Source organism: Chiroxiphia lanceolata, chromosome 4 (assembly GCF_009829145.1).
Source record: "Chiroxiphia lanceolata isolate bChiLan1 chromosome 4, bChiLan1.pri, whole genome shotgun sequence".
In the NCBI taxonomy this organism is placed as follows: domain Eukaryota; kingdom Metazoa; phylum Chordata; class Aves; order Passeriformes; family Pipridae; genus Chiroxiphia; species Chiroxiphia lanceolata.
Genome location: NC_045640.1, coordinates 75,491,526 through 75,506,117, shown reverse-complemented (window position 1 = coordinate 75,506,117; position 14,592 = coordinate 75,491,526). Strand labels below are relative to the sequence as shown.

The window sequence follows — 14,592 nt, the reverse complement described above, 5'->3', positions numbered from 1 at the left end:
GGTCAAAGAATTGGGCAAACACTCAGAGTTCCAGAAATGAAGCTTTTGCTTTCATTCTAAATGCCACACTTCCTTACCCAGCTCCAGACAAGAGGATACATGGAGCCAGTCACAAGCTTGCTTCCTGCCAGGCTTCTCTGTTTTCATGACAAAATTAAGAGTCCACAGATGGAATAACTCAAAGCTAATTTTTACACAGGTTGGTTTCCCCTCTCTCCCTCCTCCCCATGATTCCAAACAACAAGAATAACATATTGTAGGAAAGTAAAGAAACAACTAAAAGGAGGGGGGAGTAAAGTTGCAGTGTGAGGTCATTTGGTTGCTATGACTTCAGTACGAAGGGAGTTCTATTTAATTCAAGAAATTATTTCTTTCGCACTGTGCCTCAGAAAGCCTGTTTCAGCTAAAAGCCTGACAGTATCAGACTCCACCATTCCAAGTTCTTGTTTTTATTTTCTCCCAGACACTCAAGCCAACTATCTTATTATTGCTCTGGCCTGTGATCCTACTGCCACCAACTTAAAACAGTCCAAGTCCTCTTACTCTCACCATTCCCTCCCCTCTCCCCATGCCAGTGGAAGCTGGAGTCCCACTTTCAATGAATTCAGTAGAGCCCAGTGGAAAGCGGATAAGGTAAATCCTGTTGCCCAAAGGATGCCTAGCTCATAGTACAGTATATTCCAGGTACTTGAACTGCAAGTCCTGAACATCCCCTGAAACTGTGGATACAGGGAGCTAAGCTCAAAGAAGGAAAACAAATACAGTATTAAGAAGCAGGAATACTTAGCAAAGAACATGTTCATCCTTACGTCTTAAGTAAGTGAAGTTCAGAAAGATCCCAGCAGCATACTGAATTATTTTTCATTTCCTCCGAGTGGGTACTCCCAAGCACTTATCCAAGACCAGGGTGGACTAAGAGCGACCATCTCCAAGAGTTTTCACTTGCCAACCAGTACTGCCCTGGCAGGTTTCACTTAACAGAGGAACTTGGGTAGAGTGCATTTAAAAATTTTTGTGAAACATGGCCTTGTTGGGACATAGGAAAATGACACATTTTTAACCCAAACACCCAAAACTTTGAGCAGAAAGGGAATGTTATTGGCCAGTTACATGTTAATTGTTTCCTGAGGGCGAACTTGGTATAAATCCAGCATCATTTATGGAAGCTCAGCCCAAATGTCTGTTTTCAGACATACAGAAATACTACAGCCCAATACTAATGCTGGAACAAGCCCACATAAAGGGCCAGCAGGTGCAATGAATTTTGGTACAAGTCATGAGTTATTTGCAACTGACTGATACCAATATTTAAAGGAGCTGAAGAACATCAGTCTATCGTGAGACTTGGCCACTTTCCCTTCAAGCTTTTGTCAACAGTGAGTGCATCATGTTGATGCAGCAACACGCTTCCATTTACCTTTTCCAAGGAAATACTACCCTGCTCCAAGTTGAAATCACCATCCTGTTACATACAGCTCTGTGCAGTTCACAAGCCTGAGCAGAAGCACTAAGACAGGAACAATTTCCACTTAGGTGAAAGGGGACTGACTGTGAAGATGCTCCTAGCTTTTAACACTGGATTCAGGCTCCTTTTTTCTCCTATGTCAGAGTTTTCGCAAACCCCCTCCCCAGTGCACAGCCATCAGACAGAGCTAGTTTCCCCACACATCTATTATCTGGATTTTCCCTGCATAAAGCCCCCATTACGGACTGAGCCAAGTGCTCATTAGCCATAGCCAACACTACAAATGGCCGAGGTCAGCTGACTGAGAGACTGACCTTTCTGAATATCATGCCTCCAAAATAAACTGCACCATTCACAGTGTTTGATGTCCTGGTTAATTGGAACCTCTTTCCTGCATTTTGTCAAACGCAGTAAATGTCACAGCAAATTTTAAGTGACAAGAACTTGGAAGACACATTTAATTTCCCAGTGGCATGCAACAAACTAATCCACTGTTTGCAGTACGCTTGTTAGAGCTGATCTCAAAGGTCCAACATGTAACTAGAGGTTGAGGAATGTTCATTTATAGATGAACTCCTGCCCTTTAACCTCAGCAGGAGTTTCATTTATGATGATGCAAACTCAGCTGTGTAGAGCTCCGAAGGCAACCACAGGGAGCTGGAAACTCCTGACCAATACATGGACTCTGCTCCAGCATGGCTGCTTTACCTCATCACAGAGTACACGGGAAATCTAAGGATGGGCCAGGTCAGAACCTTATCTCCCTGTCAAGCCGCATCTCCCTGTGAGAAGTACAGAAGCCAAAGACTGCTCTGCCTGGGGCACATTTAGATCCAGCTCAGAGTTTTGACCCTCACCTTTTCTTCCCAGTCTCAGTAACCTCCAGATATAGATGGGCTGAACATTCTTCTACAGAGAAATAACTCCAGGTTTTGACATGGATCAGGATTTTAACTCCTATGCCCAATCTCACATTCTGGGCCTCTAGAAAACACTGGAGTTTCTTAGGTATTTTTCTTTAATTAAACATGTCTTCTATTTAAACATTCTCTTTTCCATCTCAGACTCAGCTTTCATCTCCTACCATACCCACTATACTTATCACAGTCCAGTAAATTGAAATAGCAACTAAAAAATATCCAAAGAAAAACAGCCCAGATGATGATATTTAGGCAATCCTTTTTTTTTCCTATTTCATTAGTTATTTTCCACATTTTGTTACCTGTTTACAACCTTGGTCAGGTTCCCTCTTGAAGCCTTCCATAATTTACTACACACCTTCACTTTCAGTATATATAGTTATTTAAATAAGCAAGGTTTAGCATTAGCTGATTGCTCTTAACAATAGGCTAAATTCCAGTGTACCTTGGTAACACAGAGATCTTCAGCTGAAGAAAGAAACCCCAAATGTCTCTAGGAACACTGTCCTGGGTTACACAAAGATTCTGGTACACACCTTTTCCCTTTTCCCTAGATATGTCTACTAATTTAAACTGTGGCAGGAACTTAAGATAGGAGTGGTACTATTATGCTAAGAATGTATCCACAAGTGCAAAAGACTGAAATGCTGATGACTCAGACAATCCAGGTGTTGAGGGCATACACACCTGCCACCTCAGGCTTTGAGCTGGGTGTTGTTTCCTTGTACTTGCAAAAATGACTCATCTGTGTTAACTCCACTCAGGGAAGCACCGGGATAATTCACACACACACACACAGTCTGAAGATATTCATCTCTGTTGATGGCCATAATGGATCCACCTGTCCTGACTGCAGCCACCATTCTGACCAACGAGCATTGAGTCTCATCACTGGATTCAGCGGGTGTCTTGTGAGTCCTTCCAGTTGCCTGGGGGGTCCATAGGCCTGCTCTGACTGCGCCTGTGCCAGCACTGCAGCCTCACTCCAGCGCTGATTCTCCAGCCGTTCCTGCCAGGTTTTCCAGGTGGGGGGAGGCCAGCCACCATCCTATTTTGGTCCAGTGGGCAGGGGCTTGGGAGGTTTCTCCTCACTAGTTGGCTTAGCCCAGTTTCATCAGTATTATTGTTGACACTCTTCTTGGTAAAGAGTTATTTTTTCACTTAATCTGCACATATTCAGTCTCTCTCTCTGTATTGGAGAAAATCAGGGGCACTGAATCCAAAGAAGGACACTTCCGTCTGACATCTCCACCTCCTCCGAATTGTCTCAAACCAAGACAGAACACTAAACGTATTTTAAGTAAGCTTTACCACGAGCACCTTTTCACCGTCTCAGGTGACAGAAAATATGACTTCACATCCATGATGAATGTCTCCTCCTTATTGGATTTAATGCCTGTCATTTCAGACACTATTTTCCTTCCTGCTGGCTGCACAACACAAAACCATCACACACTCTTTTGCTGGCTTGACAGCACCACAGGGGTGGAGTGAACACAAGTTTTCACAGACAAGGGACAGAACAAGTCCTACTCCAGGTGCAAAAGTCTCACGCAGACATGAGAAAAACAATGAGAACTAACAATGGCAGCTTTGTCTAAACCAACCTAGAACTGTCCATGGCTTCCTCATCTTCCCACAGCCATGATGAATACAGCCTGCTCCTCAGAGGTTGCCAGGGTCTGGAAGCTCACATAAAAAAGTGCTCAAGTAACAAGAACCAAGCTAAGCTGCAGCCATTACACCCACGTCATCCACAAAGTACTACATTATGTCTATTACTCTATGGACAGACCAGGCCACACCTCCTCCTCTGTGGCTCCTGGGGCTACAAATAGTTTGTTCTAGGGAAAAGGCAGGTCTTAGTAGAAAGGTGAGCAGTGTCAGACCACTGCAAGGCTGATGACAAAGCCATAACCACAATGTAAGAACAAAGTATTGAATCGTGCTTGCCAGAGTTGTGTAGGGAATCAGAACATGACACATGTCATTCATCATTAGCTCTGATATGTTTACAAACTTCTGCATACTCCCAGAGTCATCCACCAACTCCAATATCCTGCTCTGTCTTGCAGAGGTCAGCCTGATTTACCACTGCAAAAGGGCCCAGGATCCTCCTAAGTCAGAGGAAAACACTCATTTGCCCCCCTTCTCCAAACCCCAAAGACCAGAGAACTTCCTCTGCTTGCTTTCAACAACCAATGAGCCAGCAAAATTTAGCTAAATCAGTAAGAAGTCATGGATGTATCTTGTAAGCATTCAGAGTTCCCTTTGTCTTAAAGCATTTCTGCAGTAGCTTCTTTCAGAAGAACGTCTGTTGTGGCTCACACCAAAGAATGACCCATTCCAGCAGGCTGTGATGGAGGCCAGCAGCAGGCACCTTCCAAGGGTACAAGAATAAAGCAAGCCTTCGGGGACGTTCATTCAGAATGCACACCCAGTCCCTAACAATGTGCAGCTCTGGGACCACCTGAGCTACGGATGGCTTTCTGTGTTCAGTAAGTCTCCATGGGTTTCTATTCCAGGCACTCATCCAGACTCCTCAAGGCCTGACAAGCCATCACTGAAGTCAGACCTGTCTGTAAACCTGCACTCTGCTCCCCAGAGCCCTCCCAGCTGCCTCGCTGCTCAGCCACACCTTCATCTCCAGCAGACAAAGTCATCCATACAGATCAGCGCGGGCAGCTCGTCCAAGAATCCTCTGCCACCAAAACAAAGGTCCCTGTCCCCTCCATAGGTAGAAGACAGACAGTAGATGTATGACAGAGAATCCTTCATTGTTCAGCACAGTTTTGTCACACATTTGGAATATGTCATGGCGTGGGAAGATTCTGACACATGAGTAAGGCAACTACCCCATCCTGTTACCAGTTGTACTGTTTCAGTGATTACAGCTCCTTGCCCAAGCTTTCCTGACAAACCTCTTCTCATTCTTAGTCTCACAACTTCCTCCCTCTCTCTTTCCAGAGCAATGCTGTATCTGAAGACTTCAATTCCCACAGGAGCTCTCTGGAGTTCAGCATCTTTATTGCTCTTCAAGAAGATAAAAAGCAAACAGCAAAGGAAAACGAGCGAGGGAAGGAAGGTCCAAATCCCCGCTGCAAGGTCAGGCACTAATACACCATCAAATTGGTAACAAAGAAACTCAGTTAACATGTCCCCTGGGTGTCATCATGTACATTCCATTATATCCTGTCTCCTTTCCCCATCTGTCCCTTCGTCTCCGCACTGACTCTTGACAGGCCAGACCTACTGAGACATGTCTGACACAGCCTGCCCACCAAGGAATGAATGCTGTATGGGAATTTGGCCAACATCCGATGAACACGCCACTGACCCTTCCTCCCTTTCTCCTTCACTCCATCTCCATTTGGACATGGATTCCATCTTACCCTGCTCACTAAGTGACCTGCACTCATCGCATCTCTTCTCTGGGCAGCTGATTACTAATTCTAAGCACTTGGCAGCCAGTCCATTTCCTTTTCCATAGGAAATGAGGACGCTGCCACATGACCACAGATGCTGCTTCCAATGCTAGAGCCTGCTCAGCTGGCAGGAAGCCTTGCTGCCCAGGAACCAGGATCAACATTTCCCAACCACCAGCAGCTGCTCACTCCATCTCTCTTTCAAGCACAGCGTAATCCTTTGCAACCAAAAAAAGCTGCGGGAGGCAACTCCACAGCTTGAAACCTCCGCTCTGACACTTGGCTGGGCATGCATGTTGGCTTTCAGAAGCACCAGCTGAACACACGACCTTGAGGTTCCTGTCCTGCACCTTCACCACTCAGCACACCAGTACACACCCACCTACTAGCCACCATCCCCCAAAGCAAATCTGGCAGCTTCACATCCTGCACTGCATTAAGAACACTGCCTCTGGCCCACAACAGAGGAACCCTGTTCATGTGTGATTTACTCAAGTCACTGACCATAGAGGAATAAACAGTTGCTGCATCCTTGAAGAGCAAGTGCTCTATTTCAGGTCCTCCATCACACAACTTCTTCTCCAGGATATCAACAGTTTAGACCATAAGTAATATTGACATAATTTAACACAAGTCCCTCAGAATAATTTCACTTGCTCACACATCCTCAGGTGGCAACTTTGAGGATCACAAACTTGTGTACTACATAGAAAATTATAATAAAATTCAGAATCTATAAAATATACAAAATGCACTAGGCTACACTGTTACAGAGGCTTAAGAGCCTGAAGCACTACCGATGCATTAGCTATCTCCCACAGAAGACCTTTTTATTCTATGCTCCCTTCTCAGATAAACATTAGCTTTTCCACACATCTCTTGGGCTGAGGCCAGTTCAGCAGCTGAACAAGGGAGCTGTCCTCAGCTCTGCCCCTTACACTTTTTTCCCCAGCACTTATCTACTTTCTCTACTCAGACTGCAGGCTCTGCAGCACAAGTTGCCTTGCACTCTTGTTTCCTGCAACGCCTGATAGCAAGGGCCTGGACTCTCACTGCTGTACATGCAAACAGTAGCAACAGACAGAAAATTATCAATTCACCCCATGCAGACTCCCACTTTCACCTACAGGTTCCCACCACCTCTCCAGTCACAGCACATTCCATGAGTTTGCTGCTACAGCAGGAAACTCTTTAGTCTCTGAGCGGCAGCCTTGCAGAACACAACCCCATTCACCTCCAGCCATGGTGTTTGCTCAAACATCATTTAAGTCTGCTCTCGCTTCATTCTGCCTCAGGCCTAGATCAAGTCAAGCAGACCAACCCCAACCAGAAGCAAGAGTTCTCTAAAACCTCGATTAGCAAAGCAGAGGCTTCTGTACGACTGAGAAAGCCTCTCTAATGAGAGCTTTCCTTCCAGCTCTTTGATTAAGCACAGTAGCCAGAACAGCAAAAGTGACAGAAATGTTCACTGGGGGCCTTACATTTAGCCTGTGTAAGCAGTCAAGCCAACAGCAGCTGATGGAGTATGTGAGCATGCACTCCATGATGTGAGAGCCCGAAGAATAGGCAAGCATAGCTCTGCACCACAGTGCTGCCCATTTCTTAGAGCAGTTACCCCCAAAGACACTGCATGCTCAGTCCATTAAGCTTTGAGCTCTCTGTCACAGATGGTTTAGCTGAAAAACAGGAGCAGGACAGAAGTGCAGAGGTTTCCTTTGTTAGCAGGAGCAAAGACAGGAAGGAGAAAGATGTATGCAGAGTAAGGAAAGTATCACACCAAAGGTAAAAATTCCAAATGAAATACAACTTAGAGAAAGCTCAGCTCACTACCCTAAGTTAATTTTAAGGATTTTCAGGAGGCAATACGACCAGCCGCAGAGGCAGATTCACACTGGGGGGGGTTCTGAGATCAGTGAGTGGGAGGTTCCTTCATACCAAGACAAATCACAATAGTTCTCTTGGGAGAGAGAAGTGGGGGATGCCTGGGGCTCTCTATAGCTCTTGGGATTCCCTTTTTACACCCTAGTGCCACGGCAAATGCAGCACTGGACACTCCTTTTGAGCCAAAACAGTCAGTAGTATATACTGGATACCTAGCTGCCTCTTCTTAAAACACCCATCACCTTATCTTCACAGTAGCAGTATTTTGCACGTGCCAGGGCAATATTCCCTGGCATCCTGGAATCAGAGGCAGGGAAGACTAAGAGTTTCCTGCATTTATTTCAAATTTATCCACAGCCATCAATGAATTCTGCCATATTTGAGCAGTACGGAGCAGCCCCTGTAAGCACTACCACTTAGAGGATGTACCTCCAACGTAACCTTAACCTTAGTACCTCGCCCAGCAGAGACAGAGAATTTAGTTACTTCAAGAAAACACACTTGATAGCTTCCTTTTTGACAAAGTTTCTGGGAGCCAGGGTCTGCATAAAGCATTAGGTTGACCCATCCTGTCCTGCAGATACACACTGCTACACTCACTCTGGAAGCTGGGGCTGTATCAGCCAGAGCCAGAAATAGTCAGGCAAGTTGCAGAAAGCTAAATGCTCCCTGCCAACAGCCGCTCTCATTTCCTTTAAACCATCAATAGCCAGAGGGTCAGCATGGACATCCTGCACCTTTAAAAATGGTCTTGAATCTAACATTTTTGCTGCCTCTGTGCTGTCAGATAGGATAAATTTTTAAGTCATCTGCTGCTGTATGCTACACATAATTGAAAAAATTATTTTGGATAGATATTAGAATGCTCCAGTGGCATTTCTTTCACTTGACCAGCATTATCTGCAACAGCATCCATCCTTCTCAGGATTTGGTGCTGTAGATGTTGTCCTACCCAAACAAATTTCCATAGTGACAGAAAATTTGTCCTGCCTTTATATTCCCCCTCAAACATTCCTCAGGGAAGTAAAACTTCCCTCCCTGCTAGGCTCTTAAGTCTTTTGTATGATTAGTTTATGGACATGCAAAGATATATCAGCTCTTTCTTCCCAGGGAGAACAGTCACCTCATGCTTTCTTGAAATTACCATACAGATTTGCTTACAGAGAGTCTAATATGATTTTCCTTATTTAGAAGCCAACAGCTGTTTAATATTCCACGTTCTGTTTAGCCTGATTTGTGTCAGGCTTGAGGTGTCAAAAACAGAGAGGCTGGCCACAGACACTGCTGATGGGGGGCTAGTCTGGGTCTGGAAAAGCCAGACCAGAGCAAGTTAAAACATTAACAACTAAGAATATTCTAATTCTCAGCTAAGAGCTCCTCTGGGAACCAAAACAACACAGGAAGGGCTGCAATCCACAAAGCTTGGCTTCACTGAGCCCTGGCTAGTCTGTCTTCAGGAGAAGCCAGGCAAGGCCAGCTGACTGGAAAACAACCCAGCAAGGGTCACAACACAGCAAAACCATCAAGGAGCCCCTGGCAGCTTGTCCCAGGGGTGGCTGGAATCCAGTGAACTGGCACTTCCTCACCTGTCTAAACCAAGGCTGGAGAAGAGCCTTGGGGTCAAACATCAGCCCCTGAGCACGTGCCAACCTAACAACATAAGCAGAATGAGCTGCATTATCACACAGGAAATCTAACTCCCTTTCCCCAGCCTCAGCATTTGTGACTGAAAACACAAAATAAAGTTATTAACCAAGAGGTACAGGAGGTGTTTAACTGAACTCCAATCCCTTGGTTCTCCCTAATACACAGCTACCAGATCACTTTGCAGAAATAAATAAATAAATAAATAATAAAAAAAAATAAAATCTTTGTAGGTCTGTACAGCCAAAAAGCATCTAGAATTTGAAAAGAAAGAAGGGAGTGTTTAGGAAACATTGTTCTCCATTTGTCTCAGGAGCTAACTGGTTAAAACCACACCTCCCAAGCAGGAAAGCTGCTCCACTGCTTTTCATTTCTCATCTCTTTGTGCTCAGACACCACATTTGCAGAGACATTAGTCAGAAAAATGCCCCTTTGTACCACCATGATCTACCCTGGCCTGACGCATTTCAGAACAGTTAATCACCTCCTTCAGAACAAGGCCAGTCCCAGAGTCCTTTCTTTCACCACTGCACACACTCTACAACCCTGCAGGCAGAATTCCTGGGATGCCACAAGGTAGAGGCTCCTCTGTCTCCCTATCTCTTAAAGCCCAATAAAAATTATTTACAGCCTCTCCGGGCTATCTGGTTTAATCCTCTCCAGCTCAAGTATGACACTTGCTGGGACACTATTAGGTTTCTTATGGTGCTGTGACTAGCAATCACATCTGTACCTGACTGTCAGGGGACACTCTTGGCTGAGCCGGCCACCCTGGTCTATTGCTGAGAGCTCTGAAATTTCTCGATTGAAACATTTGAAAGTTAATGAACCCTTTTAACACAAAGCTCCCACAGCTCAAGAGTTCTTTTATGAGCCCAGCACACGGTGGATGCACAGGAAAACCTCACTTCAGGCAGGGCTCTCTTTTCAGAACATGCCCAGGCAGAAGGCTGGACTCTCAGGAACAGCAAATGGCAGCCAGTAGCAAAAGGCACAACCTACAGGGTATCTTGGATGGCTCTGCCATATAGTACTCCAGGCCACAGCAATGCCTATAGCTTTGCTAACAGGCAAAGCTATGCTTTTAATTCACCAGTTAAAAAAAATCAAACAAAAAGAAGACATCTCACTGCAAAAGTATTACATCACCCAAATGCCCCTGGGTAGGGAGACAGGTCCCAACCTCACTGAGAGAAATGCAGTATTTGAAATAGGGGTGGCAACAATCACAAGCCCTCACTGTATGAACATGTGGTTGTTATAAATGTAAAACCACTCTTAACTCTCTAAAAACAGTTAGCAACTCACAGCCACTGAACAAATGTGAAACAAATGTAAAATGTGAAAAAAACTCTGGAGTCAGCAATATAGAAATGTCATTGCAGGAAAAAAGACAATCTTTACAAAGCAACAATTTACTCACGTGCATCTTCATTTGAACTTCGGTTCATCTTCCAGGAGCACCTTTCTCTCCTGTGGAACCTGTACCTTAAAGCAATCAGATCTAGAACCAGAGCCCACCCATTCCACTCTCCACAGTCCCACCACTATTTGCAATCTCCAAAATCCATTAGTACCCCAAGACAGAGACTCAGACACAGAGAATTGCTGCCGTTTTTACAGGCATTTAACAAGTTCTTCAGCAGAAGGCAAGAACAGGAGACATTACCAAGGAAAAGCAGTGCCTCTGCCCCAGAAGCACAATCTCCTTCCAGGTTTCAGTCATGTTCCTCCCTCCCATGATGCACACCTGGCCCCAGTGACACCACCAGACCCAGGGATACCACTGCATTTAACGGGCAGCACAGGAATGGGATTGGACTGGTGCACCCAACACCCAAAGCATAGGGCAGACTGGGCGATCACTGCTGTGGCAGAGAAAGGGACTGGCTTTTGTTTTTCAGTTTCTGGATCTTTTTTCCCCCTCTTTTTAATTGCTAAGCCTGCAAATGGGGCTGAGCATGGGGAGGGGGGGAAGGGAACAGAATCTGGTGAACAGCTGGGGCCTATCACTTTTCATTGCAGGTCTTGGAGAGATGTGGTTGACAGAGTGATGCACAGAGGCTGTCCCAGTTAATGACTTCACCATTCTCCATCATTATCCCCATCATTAGGAAATTAGGAGGACAGAAGGTATTTACTGTAAACCTGCCACCTCCCAAGGAGAGATAAATAGAAACTGATAAATGGGATCTTCTGGTGCTGTTCGTCTATTAACCTTCTGCTTCCCAGTTTAGGCATATGCATGCTATCCTGCCATTAATATCCAGTAATTGGCATAGCAGTGGGCAACACGCTCCTACCTTGAGCGTCAAACATCTCCTGTGCTGCATGTGAGTGCACGACTACGTGCACCACAGCTCTGCTGCTGGGCCGGGGAAGGGCCCCTGTGCAGCTGCTCACACCTCCGCTCTGAGTCTGAGTGACCAGGCAGACCGGCTGGGTCTGAAGGGAGGCACCCACCAGGTCGCAGGAGAGGGGGCTGTGTGTGCATGACCTCCCCTCTGTGGAAGCAACAAACCAGCAGGTAGGTACAGTGGCACCTCCAGCTGAGCTGCTGTGTGTTCTGTCAGCCTACCTCTGAATACAGCTCACAGATGCCTCCGGGGATGACAGTCCAGCTCGCTGAACCACGTTCCTCTGCACATCAAGGAATGAAGCATTTTCCTTACCATTGTGAAGTGTTCTGTAAGCTGCTAAACAAAGAAAAGAAAAAAAAAGTCTATGAGACCTCAGAATTTATGAGCTTTCCTTCCTGGTCAAAAAGCAGCCAATGCTTCGTCAACCTGTACTGACACTTCTGCAGCTCCCTGGCCACACGAGTGGCCCTTTGCATGTGCTGACTTGCTTCACCCCCACAGGCTGAACCTCTGGAAAGTACCAAGTCCTCAGAGAGACACACTGAGCCACTTTTTCCTCAGCAACCCAGCCCTGCAAAGCTGAAGCAAGTCCACACTCAGAGAGACCAAGATTCTACATGAGCCAGCTCTCCCACCCACACAGAAAGCAGGCTCACTTGCAGGTCAGTAACCAATCATTTCTTCCACCTAGATTATGCCTCTATTTAGGAAAAACCCCTCTCCACTGCTACTTTCCCCTATTACGTGACCTTATTAACTGCTTTACTTACCCTACCTCTAGCATTTTCCTTTCAACCAGCATTATAGTTTCCAATTCATGTGGCGTGCAGGTGACTACAACTCAGAGACACCAGCCAAGACTACAGCTGCCATTTCTGATGAGGAACAATCAGAACAACTTAACACAAGTCTTAAGACTATCACATGATTATGGCAATATTTATCAACATGTAACCTTTTCCAGAAGCTCAGGAAAAGCAGAGGGCCTGTTCTTACATGTACTAACCTGGCAAGCAGTTCATGTGCTCTGTTGGATCGGCGGCTCCAACACATTGGAAGGAAGGACTGCAGGTATGAGCTGTGCTTGCTCCTTCCACACACACCGGCTTACACACATCAACTCTGCGCAGGAGAGTGACGCCAACGCGATTGTGATGGCAACTTCTAATGGGAACACCAGCATTAATTCCCATCTGTCTAAGCAACTGGCAGTGTCCATCAATTACGGCAAGAGCCAACTAACAGTTGCAGCTGCAAAATAAAAAGAGCAGAATTAACATTTCAAGTTTCTGTCATTCACCTGAATTTTTTACAGTTGTAATTAGCAAGCTGCAGAAGCTGTCAACAATCAACATCAGCCAATCTGTCTGCACCAGGAACCCGACTACATGCCAGAAATTGTCTTCGACAGGTTTTTTTTTCCCCTTGCTTCCCTCCATTAGAATTTTCCCTTCAACCCCCCCACAACATTCATCTCTTTTACTATCAGTCACTAGAATTGAACTTGTCAAAACAGTGAGAGACAGAATGACTGACACTCAACCGATAAAGTCATAATTATTTCCTTTCTCCAAACCTCAGTATCAAAACATGCTGCTCTCTCCCCAGACCTCCGCTTCCCTACCAGTACAGGAGCAATTTTGCAGCCCCTTCCCAAAAATGCAACCCTTACCCAACCCCGAACATTTTTTTCTGGGGGATACTGAGAAATTTAAAGAAGCTTTCCAGCTGAAGGCCTATTCTTTGATGAGCTGGTGCAACTGGTTTCCCAACCTGCAGCAAAAGAGCTTGTTACAACATCTACCTGCTCCATTTACCCACAAACACCCAAACAACCAGTGCTTCAATTTTTGTCTGTTGCATCAAACCACACAAACATGAAACAAACAAGCAAAAAAATCAAGACAAAACCAACAAACTCCAAACATTTGCTCTTTTCAGTGCTAGCCAGAAACCAATACTTTTTAAACACCTGAGAGTGTACAAAGAAAGCATCCTAAGAGACTACGGACACCTTGGATCAGATGGTCTGCTTTGAGGGGGAAGTTATGTTGATTGTTGAGGCTTTTTTTACAGAGTTGATTTTTTCCTGTTATTTTTTTGGGGTTTTGTTTGGTTGGCTTGGGTTTTTCTGGGTTTGGTTGCTTTTTGTCTTTTTACATGAAGTCCTCACATTTTTAAAGCTATCGATCTTTTTCAAAACAAGTTGTGGCACAGACAAGATATGTGTCATTAGCAATCAAGGGCTGATTTGTAACCTTTGCATTCTCAGTAGATTAGAACACATTAGACATACACAACTAGCCAGGGACAGCTGTAAATGTTCAGGGATAAACTGCTCTCACAGGTGCATCGCCTCATGTACTTTCCTACTACCTGAGCTCAGCTGACCCCGGTGAGCTCATCCTCTGCAGCATTGCTGTGCTCGTTTCCAACACAGCGACCAAAGACACGACTGTGGCAGAGCTGTGGGTAACATTTGAAACAAAATACTGCTTGGACAAGAAGCTCTAACTGTGCACTCCACACACACACTGTTACCTGACATCTACTTAATGCATTAATCCATCAGCCACCTGAGCAACTATAATAAAAGCATAAAGCCACAGCATAAAAAAAATAAAATATAACAAGAGTCTCAACAATTTGTATATCCACCAACAAAAAAAAAAAAACGCATGAAGTGCTCCTTTTCTTCAGGAACCACTCGAGTAGGTTTCATACACAGCTCTTATGTAGATACTGGCAAACCCAGTAGAGCTAATGTAGGATTCATGAGTTACTACCATAGCAGAGTCCTAACAACCAACTAACACTGGAACAGTACACAAAGCAGAAAAGACTTCCCTGGCACTCTTACACAAATAATATCGATAAATTGACAAATAATGAGATAA

At 45.1% G+C, this 14,592-nt stretch overlaps 1 long non-coding RNA gene across 1 annotated transcript; it reads left to right on the top strand.

Annotated features, from left to right (window-relative positions):
• Positions 1–4,739: 4,739 nt before the first annotated feature.
• On the top strand, positions 4,740–9,136 carry LOC116785741. Its single transcript, XR_004356692.1, has 4 exons — positions 4,740–4,883; positions 5,123–5,227; positions 5,353–5,490; positions 9,059–9,136. It is a non-coding gene; the product is annotated as an uncharacterized LOC116785741 (long non-coding RNA).
• The last annotated feature ends 5,456 nt before the right edge of the window (positions 9,137–14,592 follow it).